A 19,527-nucleotide genomic window follows, 5' to 3' on the forward strand; every position below is an offset into this window, starting at 1 on the left:
ATTTTTCCGCTATATGCCTTATCACAAAAACTGCATCATTACATGATCTTTCACTTCTAAATCCTTGTTGTTTATCCGATATATTTATGCACGCCATTATTTTCTCCATCAGTATTTTTGTTTTGAGTTTCAGTATAGTGCTCAGTAAATTTATCCACTCTATAGTTACTGGGGTCTGCCCTATCACCCTTCTTAAATAACGCTATCATTTGAGTGGTTCTCAATTCTTCTGGAATTCTTCCTGTATTTATTATTTTAAAAAAATAGTTGAAAGACTGATAAGTTTGTACACACTTGAATGAATAGAGGAAATAAAAAATGTAGTATATCAAAGTGTGTAAATAATTTATTTCTTTAGCTGAGCGCTTTCGACATAAATGTCATCATCGGAGCTAATGCTAAAATAAAAAAAGAGGTCTTGTAAGAAAAAGAAGTACAAAACTCTTTTTTTACTTACGTCAATTGTTAAAAAAGTACCGCTACAAAATTGAGGTGTTAACATTTGCATCTTGTGAAAATAACTTTTGGTTGGATATCCTCCGTACAACCCCAAACAGCAAAAACAGAAAAACGGCCACATTACACGTTACACAAACACAAAAAGAATTTTTTCATGGTATAGGTATCACCCATCCATTGTTGGCCTAGTAGAAACAGCTGACTGACAAAGTCGGATATTTAAATCTGGGCCCGGATTACGTACACTCGATACGCATCGTATCCGCCATGTTTTACCGTAGCGCCTTATGGGAAAACATGGCCGATACGATTCGTATCGAGTGTTCGTAATCCGGCCCCTGCTTTTATCTGTTCTGCGTTGACGTATGACATCTGACATTAAATTCTGAATAATTTTAACATTTTTGAAAGAAAAATTAAAAATTTTTAAAAAAATTTTAAGGAAATGTACCTTAGATGTTTGTACTAATCAACTAATAAATTAATTGATAACATGATTGATTTTAAGACTAATTGGCCCAACATACATACACCACAAACCATACATACTTATAGACGTTTCACGACCATGTTAATCTTTCGGATCGAATTAACGCCATCTCTTGATTGAAATGGGAACTAAATTGACAAATTTTAGTTACGTGAGAATTTCAAATTATAAATTTTGCAGGATTTTTGATGAAATTTCGCAGGAAATTAAAACAACAGAAAGACAATTCAATGTTTTATTCCATATTTTACTGAAAACTTCAAATATTCCAATTTGTTTTCAAAATGCTAAACACTACTGCTACTGCTATGACAATGTGTGACGTGAAAGCACTGATGTGTATGTGTATCGAGTTGAATGAAAATTTTTGAAAGAATCTTGTACATAGGATGATTGTTTAGAGATAAATATTACCTTATAATCTTTTACAAACTTCCAAAAATATATATAGGTCCGAAATGTTGATGACACACTTGTCTATTGGAATAAACTGTTTCAGGATATATTATATTGTTTTTTTTTAATGTGGAGAAACACAACACGGGATGATCAATGTAAACTAAAAATTCTACTCATAAAAATGGAGAGGAGGTTAATACACTTATTAAAATTGTGATTAAATCTAATTAAAAACGTAACACCACTATAATAAAATAATTAAGCCACAAACTGTAAAATAAAAAGTAAATAACAAATTCATTTAATTGTCAATGTCAGTTGTTAAATATGACAAGAGAATTGACTGACAGCGACATCTCTGGATTGGAATGGTAACTAATTTGCTGTCTTGGCCTTGACAATTTACGTGAAACGTCTATAAGTATGTATGGTTTGTGACATACACACCTTGTCAGATAAAAAATAAAAACAGGAAGTAATGAGGAAGATCAGTTTTTAATGGTGAATTCTCAAATTCAATATTCTAGGAGATATTAGATCATTGAAATTATAGATTGAGATAATATTAGATTGTTGTTGTTATTCATCTTTTGTAAATTATGTAAGTCATTGAAATGACCTTGACAGAGTGTATGGATATTTTACTAAGTTGAATCGTTAATGTTTATAGTAGAAATATTAAATTATTTAAATGCTAAGATGTTAAAATGAGTATATTCAGTTTCTACTGTTGTAAGACATTGATAACAAACCAATAGAATAGTGTTCAGTGGAATTCAATTCTTAACAGAATAGTTTCAAACACTCTTGTTGTTAAGTGTTTTATTTCTAAAGTTCTCATTACTTGATGATATAAGTATGTTATGTAAATATCTGTAATACAACAATGTATATATAAATCCGGCCAATAGACACAAGTTTTCCTTATTTGTATTTTAAGTTATAAAATTAAATGTTAAATATAAATACACTAGTTTTTATATATATTAACTTATACATACTTATATCATCAAGTAATGAGAACTTTAGAAATAAAACACTTAACAACAAGAGTGTTTGAAACTATTCTGTTAAGAATTGAATTCCACTGAACACTATTCTATTGGTTTGTTATCAATGTCTTACAACAGTAGAAACTGAATATACTCATTTTAACATCTTAGCATTTAAATAATTTAATATTTCTACTATAAACATTAACGATTCAACTTAGTAAAATATCCATACACTCTGTCAAGGTCATTTCAATGACTTACATAATTTACAAAAGATGAATAACAACAACAATCTAATATTATCTCAATCTATAATTTCAATGATCTAATATCTCCTAGAATATTGAATTTGAGAATTCACCATTAAAAACTGATCTTCCTCATTACTTCCTGTTTTTATTTTTTATCTGACAAGGTGTGTATGTATGTTGGGCCAATTAGTCTTAAAATCAAACATGTTATCAATTAATTTATTAGTTGATTAGTACAAACATCTAAGGTACATTTCCTTAAAAAATTTTTAAAAATTTTTAATTTTTCTTTCAAAAATGTTAAAATTATTCAGAATTTAATGTCAGATGTCATACGTCAACGCAGAACAGATAAAAGCAGATTTAAATATCCGACTTTGTCAGTCAGCTGTTTCTACTAGGCCAACAATGGATGGGTGATACCTATACCATGAAAAAATTCTTTTTGTGTTTGTGTAAAGGCGGAAATACATATCCGCGCCGCGAACTCCGCGCCGTGTGTGCGCCGCGCGTTCGTGGCGCGGTTATTGTTCGTTAAAATTTTTCATTTTGACGATCCAGAGGAAACTTACGAACGTTTAGTAATTGTAGATAATCATGTCTCTGTCCTGTACTTCTACTACATCTTATTTTGGTATTGTTCTGAAACTATTTTCTTGTGTCATCTTATGCAATTTACTATTTTATGTGGAGTAAGCCACAGTTTGGGAACATTTCGGGAACTACCTTTTTCGCTTCCTGGCAACACAAATATAATGGTAGGGGAGCCCAAGCGGGGATTTTTGCAGTTACTCGAGAGCGTCAGATTATCATATGGGGAGAAACGTGGTACCCTGCAGATGTACCTCCACCATAGATTGGCTCTTAACACAGGGGAGTTCGTTCAGGGGGGCCCGAAAAAAAATCTATCCTTAAAATATTCGAAATTGTCAGATTAAGATAAGGTAAGTTAAGTACATGCAAAAGAGTCTATATTTCAAAAATATGACGATTTGAGCGGGGCGTACGGAAATGGGTGAGTCAAAAAGTTTCACAAAAAAAAGCGAATATTTCGCGAAATGAACGTCAGATTGAAAAACTAAAAACTACTTGTTCAATATTTTTAAAAAATCTATCGAAAAATACCAAACTTGACCCCCCACGGAGAGGGGTGGGGGGTAAATTTAAAATTTTAAATACAAATCCCGCGATCTTTCGCAAAATAAACATCATATCGAAAAACTGCAAAATACACTTTATCAATGTTTTTGAAAAATCTATCAAATGGTTCCAAGCAGACCCCCCACGGAGGTGAGGTGGGGGGTTACTTTAAAATCTTAAATGGTAGACCCCGTTTCTTATTGCAGATTTGGATTGTTTGTATAAAAATAAACAACTTTTATTCGAAACATTTTTTTGAATTATGGATAGATGGCGCTATAATCGGAAAAAAGATTGTTGGAAATGGAAAATTAAATTAAAAAATGGGAAGTCCCCACTAAAATGGAAAATTTTACTTAACTTTTTTGGTTTTAGGACCTAATAATCACAACCCAATAGGTCCCCAAAGCGCTCGAGTGACTGCACATTTAGCATACTTTGCTCCCCTACAATAATATATCTGCTTGTTCCTACAACCAGAAACAAAATTAGAGAACTATAGGTACTTCCAAGTCATGCGATACCTTTTTCGTTTTCCGGTGACACAATTGTAATGTATCTGCTTGTTTCAACTGCGTAGCTTCACTAGAAACGAAATTAGAGAACTATAGGTTCTTCCAAGCGCTGTGTTAACTTTTTCGCTTTCCGGTGACCCAATTATAATATATCTGCTTGCTCCAACTCAGTTGCTTCACCAGAAGCGAAGTTAGGAAACTATAGGCTCTTGCAAGATGTGCGTTACCTTTTTTGCTTTCCGACGACACAATTATAACATATCTACTTGTTCCAACTCCGTTACTTCACCAGAAGCGAAGTTAGGAAACTATAGGCTCTTCCAAGTTGTGCGTTACCTTTTTCGTTTTCCGGTGACCCAATTATAATATATATGCTTGTTCCAACTACGTTGCTTCACCAGAAGCGAAGTTAGAAAACTATTGGGTCTTCCAAGTTGTGCGTTAGCTTTTTGGCTTTCCGGTGACCCAATTATAATATATCTGCTTGTTCCAACTCAGTTGCTTCACCAGAAGCGAAGTTAGGAAACTATAAGCTCTTCCAAGATGTGCGTTACCTTTTTCGCTTTCCGACGACACAATTATAACATATCTACTTGTTCCAACTCCGTTGCTTCACAAGAAGCGAAGTTAGGAAACTATAGGCTCTTCCAAGTTGTGCGTTACCTTTTTCGTCTTCCGGTGACCCAATTATAATATATCTGCTTGTTCCAACTCCGTTGCTTCACCAGAAGCGAAGTTAGAAAACTACTGGGTCTTCCAAGTTGTGCGTTACCGTTTTGGCTTTCCGGTGACCCAATTATAATATATCTGCTTGTTCCAACTCCGTTGCTTCACCAGAAGCGAAGTTAGAAAACTATTGGGTCTTCCAAGTTGTGCGTTACCTTTTTCGTTTTCCGGTGACCCAATTATAATATATCTGCTTGTTCCAACTCCGTTGCTTCACCAGAAGCGAAGTTAGAAAACTACTGGGTCTTCCAAGTTGTGCGTTACCGTTTTGGCTTTCCGGTGACCCAATTATAATATATCTGCTTGTTCCAACTCCGTTGCTTCACCAGAAGGGAAGTTAGAAAATTATTGGGTCTTCCAAGTTGTGCGTTACCTTTTTCGTTTTCCGGTGACCCAATTATAATATATCTGCTTGTTCCAACTCCGTTGCTTCACCAGAAGCGAAGTTAGAAAACTATTGGGTCTTCCAAGTTGTGCGTTACCTTTTTGGCTTTCCGGTGACCCAATTATAATATATCTGCTTGTTCCAACTCTGTTGCTTCACCAGAAGCGAAGTTAGAAAACTATTGGGTCTTCCAAGTTGTGCCTTACCTTTTTCGCTTTCCGGTGACACAATTATAATATATCCGCTTGTTTCAACTGCGTTGCTTCACCAGACACGAAGTTAGAAAACTATAGGTTCTCCAAGTCGTGCGTTAGCTATTTCGCTTTCCGGTGACACATAATATATATCTGCTTATGAATGTTTTTTTGATATTGATAACTATTTCCGAAGTGAAAGTCGAAAGGTCAAGTAAACTTGATTTCAAACTCGAATTGTGGCTTATGCCCAAATAAAATAATAAATCTTATTTTTAATACATGTTATTTTTAGTACAACAATGAACTAACATTTTTTAAAAAGGTCCGCATGTACATTTTTTTATTTCAGCTTCTATTTCCGTTCAGATCGGATTTAAGTTGTTTCTTTAAATTAAATGGTTCTTTATTGAGGATCCCACAATAATGATTTTCCACGGTAAACATCAATTTCCTTCCGACAGTTCCGACCATTCCATTACTAACAAATATTCAACTCATGCGCGCCAAAACCAACAAACCACTCGCAAACCCGTCCAAATACGTATTGCGAACCATCAAAGCGTTTGTTGAAAAACCGACAGAATTTAGATCGTGGTGCGCCGTGTGCGTGCCGTTTGTGCGTCACTTGAAAACACGTACTAATCTGACGAATACGCTGCGCGCGAGCGGCTCGCACACCGAGCAGAGCGCATATGTATCTCCGCCTTAACGTGTAATGTGGCCGTTTTTCTGTTTTTGCTGTTTGGGGTTGTACGGAGGATATCCAACCAAAAGTTATTTTCACAAGATGCAAATGTTAACACCTCAATTTTGTAGCGGTACTTTTTTAACAATTGACGTAAGTAAAAAAAGAGTTTTGTACTTCTTTTTCTTACAAGACCTCTTTTTTTATTTTAGCATTAGCTCCGATGATGACATTTATGTCGAAGGCGCTCAGCTAAAGAAATAAATTATTTACACACTTTGATATACTACATTTTTTATTTCCTCTATTTATTATTTTACTTATAAGGATATTCAGTTCTTTGTGAAGTCTATCTGCTCCGTATTCTAAAATATCATTAGTTATTCCATCTTTCCCAAGAGCTTTTCAATTTTTCATCTTTTTTAAGGCGTTCTTTATATATTCCTCTTTAATTTCTGTTTGCTCATCCGATTCTAATCCTGGTGTTTCCAGTTCTTCGTGATTAGCTGTTTGATACAGGTTTTTTAGGTAAGTTTTCCATGTATTTGTATCAGTATTTTTTACTTTTATCAATTCCTTTATCTCTGTTCTTTGACCTCTTATCCTTTTCCACATTTCCTTTTGCATCCCATAGAAGTCGTGCTCCATCTCTTTTGAAAATGCTTCCCAATGTTCTGTTTTCTTCCTTCTTACTACTGAGTTTAATTCATTTCGTACTCTTTTATATTCTTCATATGTTTGTCTCATTCTTTGGACTTATATTTTAGGTAGATTTTCTTTTTTTCTTGGCATTTTATTTTTATTTCTTTACAGAACCATGGTGTTTTGCTTTTCTTTAGTAGGTATATGCTTACTTACGTTCTCCCTTTCTTCTATGTCTTCATCCGGTGTTATGTAGTTTTCATTTTGTACTTTTTGCAGGCTTCTCTGGTATAGATCTCGTGTTGACAAGTCTCGTAGCTGTTCTACCTTTATTCTTGTCTCACGTATAATAGGGTCTTCTTTCCTGTTTTTTTTTTGTAGCTATATTCTGATTTTTAAATGTACTAGGTTGTGATCACTTCCGATATTAGCTGCACTCAAACATTTTATGTCTAGTACTTGAGAATTATGGATGTTTCTGTTTGTCAATATATAATCAATAACGGATTTGTGTCTTCTTGTATTTTGGAATTTATATTTTTGTTGATCTTTGTGTCTGAAGAACGTATTGTTTATTCGAAATTCGTTCTGAGAGCAAAAGTTAATAAGTAGTTCTCCATTTTCATTTTTGATGTCTTCATTAAATCGTTGCTTTATTCCTGGTATAATTATGTTACCGACTCTTGCGTCCATATCTCCTAAAATGTATATTATCTCATTGGCTGGTATTTCGTCGACTGTCTGTTGAAGCTCGTTATAAAAATGGAGTCTTTCGACTTCAGTTTTGCAGTTTTCTGGGCTATAAACTCCTATAATATTTATTTTTTGCTACTCTAATTTGATTTTGCAACTACGATACTTTCTGATATGTATTGACAATTGACATTCATATATTATGTTATCTGTCCATTTTTGTGTATCATCAAGGCCACGCCTTCTTTGGCTCTCGAATTTTTTGATAAACCACTATAGATCAAGAAGTATGCACCAAGCCACATCTGTCCTTTCCCTTTGGGGGAGTTCAATTGAAATTTCGATTTTCCACTGCATTTATCGAAAATATGAAGAACGAAAAAATGAAAATCCGAAGAACGGAAGAATGAGACCTTTTAAAATTGTATACTCTATCGGCAACAACCGCGTTTTTGCAAGTGAACAAATAGTAACATTTAATAATAGGCCTGGATTCCTCGTACCAAAAAAAAGTTTAATAACAGCAAGCTTAAAATTTGTTAATAGCTTAACGGTGTCTAGTCGGAAAAACTTTGATGTACGGGAACACTGGAGCAGAGGAAGTTTTAATTGTCGAACAAGTTACAGGTTTAGAATGTCAGAATATAAACGCTACAACCCATTGTGAGTCTTGGCCTGCTTAACAATGTTCTTCGATTCTGCCCTGTCGTATACTTTCTACTTTCTACTTTACTACTGTCTACAGTCTACACTGTTGTTCATGGTTATAATATCTCTCAGGCACGTAGCCAAGGAGGGGGTCCATGGGTCCGGACCCCTCCCAAAACTGTCTCGGCTTTGGTACCAAGGCAGCAAGTTTATTCCCAAGTTATTATTATTTTTTTGAAAAAGGGAATGAAATTATTATTTTTTACTAGGAGTATTTCTGTTTTTATTCTGTGTACGGATAAACTTATATCCGATTTAAAAATCGGATATAAGTTATTATATCGGAAAATTATTATATACTTTAAAAATCAGATTTACCAAAAACGAAAGTATTCTATCAGTATTTCAAGTCTTTTACCGTTTACTTTTTATAAAAGACCAGGTGTACTCTTTTCTACGGAATCTTATATTTCGTTATTAGTCACTAACATCACCAGGGACGCTAAAATGATATTAAAGATGCAATGGTAAAATTAGGTAATAAAAACAACTTACTAGGGTGAGATTCTCGTCATATATGTCGATGTTACACCTCACCCTAGTAAGTTGTTTTTAATACCTAACTTCACCATTGTATCTTTAATATCATTTTAGCGTCCCTGATGATGGTAGTGACTACTAACGAAATATAGGATTCCCTTTTCACATTCTACCTTGCACTTTGTAAAAGTAATTAGAAAAATTTTAAAAATGTAAGTATTGCATGGTTAAAATATTTTACATTTCAAAATATTTTTTAATTAAATGAGAAAATATCAACAAATTACAATTTCTAAAATATTAACCCTAGAGAACTATTATGATTTGAATATCCTTTAATATAATACATCGTAAAATTTACGACATTATTTAAAACACATTAAAAAAATCAAAATTTATATTCTCACATATAGACCTGGATCACTCGTACCAAAAAAAAGTTGGTTCATAGCAAGCTGAAAATTTGTTAATAGCTTAACAGTGTCTAGTCGGACAAACTTTGATGTACGGGAACACTGGAACAGGGGAAGTTTTAATTGTGGAACAGGTTAAACATTTGGAACGTTTCGAAAACATTTCATGTATTTTGTCGGACAGAACTTCCAATTGATTTGTTGCCATTTCGTTAAACTCTCATGCAAAAATCAGACGTGTTTATCACCAACTGGGCATTTTAATGAGTGGAACACGAAGAAAAAATGACAAGAATCTTGTTGGTTAGTAATAGCAGTCTGATTTTTTCATGAGTTTAATGAAAGGGTAACAAATCAATTGGATGTTCTGTCCGACAAAATACATGGGACGTTTTCGTAATCTGACGTTTCAAATTTTTAAACTATTCCACAATTAAAACTTTCCCTGTTTCAGTGTTCCCGTACATCAAAGTTTGTCCGACTAGACACCGTTAAGCTATTAACAAATTTTCAGCTCGCTATTAATTAAATTTTTTTGGTACGCGAGATCCAGGTCTAATAGTTATGAAGTTTAATAATTCTGTAGAATGTTTCGCCGTAGATTTGATATGTTTAATATTTTCTTTTCTTTTGATATGTTTATTCGCGCATCTATTATTCACCAAAGCTTTTGCCCAAATTAAACATAAACTGAGAGTGGCAAACTGGCTTCCTATTTATTTTGTGCGAATTATGTCAGCATATCACATACCTACGAATTGATAGTACTTATGTTTATCATTCCATAAAAAATATACAGTATCCATGGTAATGTTACGGTTACTACCATGGACCGATTTTATCAATTCCTTCACATAAAAATTTGTAAGAGATAATATTCCGGTATCGGTGTTTTTGCCAATATAGTGACTGGCATCAGTCATAAATTTGGAGAATTAATCTAAAAGCATAGCAATCTTTATGCTGTACTTAGACACAGCTTATGTTACTATCGTTAACACTTCAAGCGTCGTAATATTTACGACAGGATACCTAAGTCACACACTTTCGCACAAAATTTAACTGACGTTTGTACACCAACGTTTAGTCCAGTACTAAAGAACTATGGAACCCAAGTTCCTGGGATTTTCCGTTGTTGAGAAATTTCGCAGAAAATAAGTCAACGTCATATATTTTACCGGTATTAGTACTCTAGGGTTAAAATAGTTTTTTCAAATTTTGCATATGAATCCAAAATTTAGTCTGAATATATTTTTTCAATAGGTAGGTACCTTATCATCTAATCTAACAAAAAATTTGAATTGTGTTTGGAACCCCCTCAAGCCCATTTCCTGGCTACGTGCCTAATCTCTCTCTTAGTCATAATATATCCATCTTTCACGAGGCCTTCTTCTTGTTCTATTTCCTGGGGCCTCCAACTTTGATATAAAATGTATTCCAACCTGTGGGGAATTACATTTTGATTACGTCTATTGTATTTTTATTTGATTAGAAATTGCAATCAATATTATAAACAAAATAGTTTTAAAATTTTTGGTTGAGTGCAGTTTAGCGATTTAGGTTTATTGTTCGATCTTTTCACACTTTTTTCTCAATTATTTTCCATTCCTCTGGTAAGGTAGATATCATAACCTTATTGGTTTTTAGAAATTTTCTTTTTTTGTCAAGTTCTAGTGATGATCTGAATTATGTTACTATATATGGTGTTACTTAACGTCCTCAACCCCGAAGATACGCCTCTGCACAAGATATACCGTAATCTAATAAATTACAGTAATTGGTATACTCCATAGTCTAGAAGGTACGTTTTTAATCGGTTTCGATCATCTCTCAAATGGCTAATATTGTTTTTTTGTTAATGAATCGATAGTACTTTTTTACACGGATCACGAGTCTCAAGCTATTACAGTCTTGACTAGGAAGGTGTTAATCATATCATATGAGAAGAAAAGAAAGTTATTTATTAAATGGGAACCAACAATTAGACGAGATGTTATTAGAGTACATACAACGGTGAAAACATTTCATATTAAAAAGTATATTGTAAATAATTGTAAGTCCACTACAGTTGTACTAAAAACATTAGAAACAAATAATTTCAGAGTGTGGCGTATAAACTATGGAGACTGGGGAAAATAAAAGATGAGATTACGAAGAAACTTAACAGGTTCACTGTCCAGGTTTTAGAGTGGAAATTGCTCTTAAGTCCAGTTATGTTTTTGTAAAAATTGATATCTTCTGGCTGTAAATAAACAAATAATGTAAAATATATAAATATGTAATTAAAAATATTTGTTTTACAGCATACCACATATGGACTGTGGACTCTATAGAACAAAAATGACCAACAGTTGTCTCGTGAGTCCACAGACCATATGTGGTATGTGCGTACTTTCCTCATTTTATCCATTTTTTCCCTATATCAAATAAGAAATTACATAGACAACTCATCAATTACGATAAACTTAGGTCGTCTCTATGTTCTAAGACAACAAAATACATGAAATTAGCTACCAATTCGCAAGACCTTGACCTGGTACAAAAAAGTTGCTGTCGATGTTCTGTTTGAAGTGGGTATCATAAATACAGTTTATAGTTTATTTGTTCAATAAATTGAACCAGCCAAATAAATGTACAATATTGCAGGCCCAAATGAGTATTGTGAAAAATCTTTTGAGTATAAACGTTGTTCAGACACCTGCAATACCTCGTCACAAGTACAGCATTTTCTTAAACCGCTGGATAGAAAAGATGGAAAAATTACTAGACGTAGGTGTGCCGGACGCTATAATGAATTTCGTCAAAAAGGAGAAACATCAGCAGCTGCCACTAATAAAGCCAAAAGAGTTTCACAAATATGCAACATCTGTACCAAACCGTATTGTCTACAATGTTTCCAAAAAGTACATTGAACATATAACTTTTTTTCAATACTTTTTCTTTTTCAATAAATATTTACTTTTCATTATATTGTATATTATTATTTTATCTTACATATCCATTTTTTAGTTCGCTAAAAGTTAAAACGCAATAAAATATAGGTGTTTAGTTTCGATATTACATTTATCGCAATTACGATAAAATTACACATTTTTTCTCTTTGTCCCAACACTATTTATAATATATGGGATATGTTCTGTCAAGTTCACGTCTAATAAAGGCCATTCTCCTCACGTCCACTTTTATAAACAACCTGAAAATTGTATCTACGAACAGACCACATATGGTCTGTGAACTGGTAGTGCTTTTAGTCCACAGACCATAATATGTGGTCTGTGGACAGTGAACCTGTTAAAGGAGCTATTCTTATAATGACCTTTTAGAAACAACAAGAGGTAATCCGATCCCTGTCTTATCCGGTGCCCCCTGTAATCTGACAGACATCGTTGTTGGTTGTACCTATTAAGACGAGAATAAATATTTATATACGTCCGGTTCTTATATCACTTCCGGTTAAAAAGGTGTAATCGGAAGTGTCATATCACGTGGGTGGTCAAATAAGTACTTAGTCTCTCCGCCCGATGGCGTCACTATCGAAAGAGAAATGTACTATCGTGTATTACATTTTTGTAGGCCGCGTGTTTCAAAAACTCAGCTGAATCGGACTCGTAGTTTTATTTTGACCGCGTGTGTAAACGGGCGTGTCAGGAGATTTTAGAAAAATGAAAAAAGGGCAATAGCAAAAGCAATGATTCGGCTCTTGTCTAGTGTTGACCTAATGCAAGAACAAGACGAGATTTAGGCAGTCTTGGTCTTGCGCTATAATAATAATAATATTAATAATATCGTATGGCCTGTGGGAGCTTTTTTGTCAGTTCTTCTATCAGGCGCGGCCCCCTGCGAATGGGGGATGCTCTCTGGGTATTCGTAGCGCCAATACCCAGAGGGTAGCAGGGATACTTGCCGTGGAACAAAAACTGACACCTGGCAGTAGGTATAAAATGCACACCCATTAATATGGAGAATATTAATTTATGTTTAGGGCCGCTGCCTGGGGATCGCCAGGGCACATCTGGAGCCGACGCTGGACGTGGCAGCATGCGGGACGTCGGTGGCAGGGTGTTGGGGAGGCGGACCCCTGTCACACAATCAGCTACAGCCCAACAACAACAACCACAAGTGAGCCAAACAATAGCGAGAGCTCCACCCGCTGAAGGTGCTGCGCTGGAACATCAGCCGGCGCTCACTCAAGTGGGACGACCAAAGCAGCGCATGAAATGGACTGTGTCCATTAATGAAAACATTTTTCCCTTCTACTATAAGGTGACAAACCTCGGTCAAGAAACGATCGGCTACCGACAACAGCTGTATGCCGAATTTTGCAGAGAGTACCCAGATATTTAAGTATCGGAGGAAAGAGTATCAGATCAATACCGGGTAATCATAAGAAATAATCTAATCCCAGAGACTAGACGCGATACCATCAAAAACGAAGTCGAACGGGAGATTAACAGCCAAGGGCTAGTATTAGATCAAGCCCCTAATGAAATCCCTAATGAGCAGATTCCTGAGCTTCCCATACCAGAAACTCAACCTGATAATACACTGCAGGAAAACAACGAGCTACGTGCTAGCCTAGTAAACGAAATGGCTCGCGCCGTACAAACCCACTTAGCAGCCCACCGCTACCAAGAATAAACTCTTGTAAGAAACTAAGTGCGTTGTTACAAATTGTGAACAGTGAAATCCTACCCAATTACATCGTAGAAGCTCACACATTAGAATAGTTGCATATGCTCATCTACTGTGCAGCAACAGCAATTGCTAATGTAATGGGCATTAAGATCAGAACGCGACGGGGTACTAATAACGGAAGAACTGGTAGCAGAATTTCACCCTGGGAAAAAGACTGCTAGGGAAAATTGAATTACTGCGTAGGGATATTGGCCAAGTCACAGAATATTTGCGAGGAGTACCAAGTAGAAAAGTCATTAGGAGAGCTGAAGAAATATTGCGGAGCACTGCAAGACACTCGAGATACGATCCAGACAATAACACAGCCCAACTAGTGTTGCCCAAAATCGGTCTTGGTCTTGCAGTCTTGGTCTTGTTCTTGCGTTTTAGCAAGACCAAGACCAAGACCAAGACCGCCTTATTTTAGCCAGACCAAGACCAAGACTGACCGTGCAAGACTTGAGCAAGAACAAGACCAAGCCTGCGAGACTCTTGCGTCTTGCAGTTTGAGTGTCGTTTTATGGAATAATACAGGGTGTAACAAAAATACAGGTCATAAATGTAATCACATATTTTGCGATCAAAAATAGTTCGATTGAACCTAACTTACCTTAGTACAAATGTGCACATAAAAAAAGTTACAGCCCTTTGAAGTTACAAAATGAAAATCGATTTTTTCCAATATATCGAAAACTATTGGAGATTTTTTATTGAAAATGAACATGTGGCATTCTTAAGGCAGTAGTATCTTAAGAAAAAATTATAGTGAAATTTAGACACCCGATAAAAATTTTATGGGGGTTTGGTTCCTTTAAACCCCCCCAAACTTTTGTATACGTTTTAATTTGATTATAATTGTAGTACCATTAGTTAAACACAATGCTTTAAAAACATCTTTGCCTCTTGGTACTTTTTCGAAAAGTCAGTATTTGTAGAAATATTTTGCATATTATTTGTCAAATCCACCACATATTTGTATATGGCCACATATATGTTATGTTCATCTGTGATATGGCTAGGTACGATTATGGAGACTTGATAATAATAAGAAAATTTATTTATGATTTACATATTTAGGTATATTTTAAACCATATTAAAAAAGAAGTCACATCTCGATAAAATGTGCCTTATCGAAAAAATACACAGAAGCAAAAAAGTTTTAAAAACACTGTTTTTAACTAATGGTATCGCAGTAATAGGTTAATTGGAACGTACACAACCATTTGGGAGGTTTAAAGGAACAAAACCCCCATAAAATCTCTACGTAAACATATTAGAAAAGAAGCCGCAACTCGATAAAAACTGCCTTGTCGAAAAAATACTAAGAACCAAAAAAGTTTTAAAAATATTGAATTTACCCAATACTATCACAATAATAATTTAATTGGAACGTACACAAAAGTTTGGGTGGGTTTAAGGGAATAAAACCCCCATAACATTTTTATGGGGTGCACAAATTTCACTATAATTTTTCATTAAGATATTCCTGCCATAAAAATGCCACATGTCCATTTTCAATAAAAAATCTTTAATAGTTTTTGATATATTGGAAAAAATCGATTTTCATTTTGTAACTTCAAAGGGCTGTAACTTTTTTTATATGCATATTTGTACTAAGGTAAGTTAGGTTCATTAGAACTATTTTTGGTCCTAGAATAGGTGATTTAATTTATGACCTGTATTTTTGTTACACCCTGTATAATAGTTCGGGTATATGCTTAGAGACTATGAGATACAAAAAAATATGTAACAAAAATTTGGAAAAATGGATTTATCCGCATTATGAACAATACGATGAACATACATACCGAATTAAAAATATGAACACTTATTTATTGGATACGTACTCAGAGGTCATAATAAATTATTATACAATGTAAAAATAAAATATTTCATTCTTTCCTAATATCAGACGACGCCTTCGCTCCGAAATTAATTACAATTGAGCAATTGTCTAGATTTTGAGAATAGCAACCTTTCATAAAATAATCTTCTTGTATTGGGTGTATAACAATATCGCATTGAAACTTTTAAAGAAGTATGTCGCCTATAAGGTGATAAAAATATAATACGAATACCATATTCACTGTTACGGACAACCACTCAATTGTTTTTCCTTATCCATATCGTCAAGACTAAACGTCCTACTTTTTGCAGGATGTGCAATTAGATATTAGATCAATCGTCCAAACAAAATTTTTTGCTGAAAAAGCACTAGATAAGATAATGCCTGGCTACCATGTATAGTCCATTCGCGCACGGTAAAATGTTTATTATTATATAAAAAGAGATATTGGCCGTTGTGTGATTTTGCCATTGTTTTTTTGTTGTTAATGAAGAACTTATGAGAGGATGGGTGATCGGGCTGCATTAAAAACTAAAAAACAATGTTTTTTAAAATGAAATAAACAAATTACTTATCGACAACTGATAAATAAAGTTTAAACTTCAGTTTAGGCACTTCGAGATTTCGAAAATAATATTTTTTTCCACCTACCTCTACCGAAAGTATACTTTTCCGGACCTGATTGTAGGGAGCAAAGTTGTACTTTTCCTCCCTAGGGAGGAAAAGTAAAAATAACGTCATATGTCATTCATGAAATATAACTTATTGACGCCCTGTATAATATCTATTTTCTATTACGTAATTACGTAAGTATCTATACATTTTAACATTTATTTATAAAACACCCTATTTTGCAGAATGGTAAAAAACAGTAAATTGTTATTTTGATTTAACAATGTTTACATTAATAATTTGGCTTATATTTGACAGTTGACAGTTATATTGTAACTACTTATTAGATTTAGTTCTAATAAATTTTGTTGGTTAGTTACATAAAATAAATGAAGTAAAAATGAAAAAATGACTTGTTATTTGAGGAAGGTGGAAAAACCATATGTATAACATGGGAGTAAAGTGCCTTTTCCTCCCTTGGATGATTACTGCCCTCCGCTACGCGTCGGGCAGTAAACTTCATTCTCGGGAGGAAAAGTAGCACTTTCCTCCCTTGTTATACAAATAGCTATTACTTGTGTTTTTGAGCCTTGAACATCGTCATTTTTCGATTTTTTTCAGTTTTAAATTGTTTATAACTCGGAAACGAACTTTAGACAAAAACTACAAGAGACCTTTTTTGTTCCATATGATTCAAAGAACCTAAAATAAGTCTGCCAGGGCTGAAACAATTGATTTTTATAATTTGTTTTATTTTTTTTTTAAATAAAGCATAGAAATAACTCAGAAATTACGGCATTTCGGTATAGGAAATATTACATGAAAATTAATTAGTAGTTATTATGGTTCAAAATGCAAAAATATACAGGGTGTTCTATTCGAAATATTAAAGTTCACTATATTTTCAAAAAAACGCAAGATCTGGTAACAATCTGTAATTACCACTATAATAGCGGCCGAATTAGAAGACCTTTACTCACCAAATTCTATAAAAATCGTTCAAGTCGTTTCCGATATATTTGAGGCGTTCCATACATAAAACTCACTCTGTATAAATGTTATATAATTAAACTGCGTGTATTACTTTGTATTAATTCTTGTTAAAAAAAGTCAATCTTAAAATTTTCAACTAATAGCAAACAAAAATTTTCAACTAATAATAGTGTCAAAGCTATTGCGTACTGTGCTGTAATTTAATTTGTATTTTTTTTATTTTTTATTTGAATAAATGGCAAATTGTAGAACTCTTTTATTCCATTTCATTTCATATACCTAATGTGAGAGTCCATCAATCCCTTTCTAGACAGATAATGTTCTTTAAAATACAGTCTAGATAAGTTTATGTCATTTGTTTGATTTTTTGTGTTTTCACCATGTTTTAGCACATGTCAGGTTATTAAATGCAAACGTTTATTAAGAAACAGACTGACTCCCGTGGGACATGGTAGATAGCCCAGCTAGTTAGAGTATAGGCAGGGATAGTTTAGATCGTGGGTTCAAACCCACCTAATGTGAGTTGTTTTTTAATAAATAGCAATATGCTAGTGTGCAACTGCGAGACTTGCAAGAATCTTGCTGCAAGATCAAGACCAAGACCAAGACTGGGAGTGCAATACCAAGACCAAGACCAAGACCAGGTGTACTGGTGCAAGACCAAGACCAAGCCTGTCCAAGTCTCGTCTTGGTCTTGCATTTGGGCAACACTAAGCCCAACAGTGTCTGGATACATTAAAGCCAAAACTCTCCGTCTATTCAGGGCGACTAAGGAGGTACAAAGTTAGTAACAACCGAAAAACTGACAATGCACTTTTTGAAAATTCCGAGAAGGCGTTCTACCGAAAACTCAATTCCACTGTAGAAAGTGCCGACAAGTCTTACCCAAGCCAAGTAGAAATTCATGAGTTTTGGGGAAATCAACTTTCCACACCAGCTGCTTTTAACAACAATGCTAGCTGGATAGAAGATACGACACACAACTGTCAACACTACGTTACTGCTAATTACGAACCATTCACGACTGAAGAGGTCTCAAATGTCATCAAAGAGCTTCATAACTGGAAATCCCCTGGACCAGACGGAGTTCAGAACTTCTGGCTTAAAAAGTTTTGGTGTATTCATGAGTGCTTATCAACATTAATTAACCATGTTATTTCTAATCCCCAGGAAATTCCATCATTTCTAACTCAGGGAACCACTTATTTAATATTAATGGATCAAAATAAGACCCAAGATCCAGCCAAGTACCTCCCAATTACTTGTCTTCCAACTTTGTATAAATTGGTCACATCCTGTGTTGCCCGGCTTACCTACCAACACTGTGCTCTGAACAATATCATAGAGCCTCAACAGAAAGGATGCGCTAAGGGTTCCTTGGGTTGCAAAGAACAACTTATCATCGACTCGGTCATTTCTAACCAGGCATTCACTAAAAAAGGAACCTTTTTACTGCCTTTATTGACTACAAAAAGGCCTTTGATTCAGTAACGCATGAATGGCTTATAGATATATTGAGAATATACAAAGTCGATGATAACATAGTGACCTTTTTAAGGCATATAATAACAGATTGGAAGACTAAAATTCACCTCCAAATACCTGGTGAAAACAATATCGAAACGGAAAATATCGCAATCAACCGGGGCCTGTTGCAAGGAGACTCGTTGAGTCCATTGTGGTTCTGTTTAGCTTTAAACCCCCTTTCCCAGCTACTAAACTCTACTGACTCAGGTTTTAGTATTAAAAACAATAATACTTTGGTAGCGAAGCTCAATCATCTGTTGTATATGGATGATTTGAAATTAATGGCTTCCACTCGAGAACACCTACGACAGATGCTAAAAACTGTAGAAACATTCTCTAATGATATTAGTATGCAGTTCGGCCTAGATAAGTGCCGTGTTTTGAATATAGTCAGAGAAAAGGTACAGCCCGTTGGATTCGATATGCAAAATGGCCAGAACATCGAGGCCATGGGCGAAAACGATATGTACAAATATCTTGGAGTAAAGCAGGTGCGGAAAATTGACCATAAGCAAATGAAAACTGAGATAACTACTGAGTTTATACGAAGGGTAAAACAGCTGCTTCGTTCACAGCTTAACAGTAAAAAATTGTTAGAGGCACTAAACACCTACGCTTGTTCCGCGCTTAGCTATTCATTTGGTATTGTTAAGTGGACAAAAACGGATATAGACAATCTTCAGCGAAAAGTACGAA

At 34.5% G+C, this 19,527-nt stretch overlaps 1 long non-coding RNA gene across 1 annotated transcript; it reads right to left on the reverse strand.

The window, feature by feature from the left end:
• Positions 1 to 328: 328 nt before the first annotated feature.
• Positions 329 to 745, reverse strand: LOC126879619 (uncharacterized). The gene is made up of 2 exons (XR_007696159.1): positions 458 to 745; positions 329 to 398 (listed from the first exon to the last, which is right to left on the reverse strand). It is a non-coding gene; the product is annotated as an uncharacterized LOC126879619 (long non-coding RNA).
• Positions 746 to 19,527: the final 18,782 nt, after the last annotated feature.

The sequence above is a fragment of the Diabrotica virgifera genome, chromosome 2, assembly GCF_917563875.1.
Source record: "Diabrotica virgifera virgifera chromosome 2, PGI_DIABVI_V3a".
Taxonomy (NCBI): domain Eukaryota; kingdom Metazoa; phylum Arthropoda; class Insecta; order Coleoptera; family Chrysomelidae; genus Diabrotica; species Diabrotica virgifera.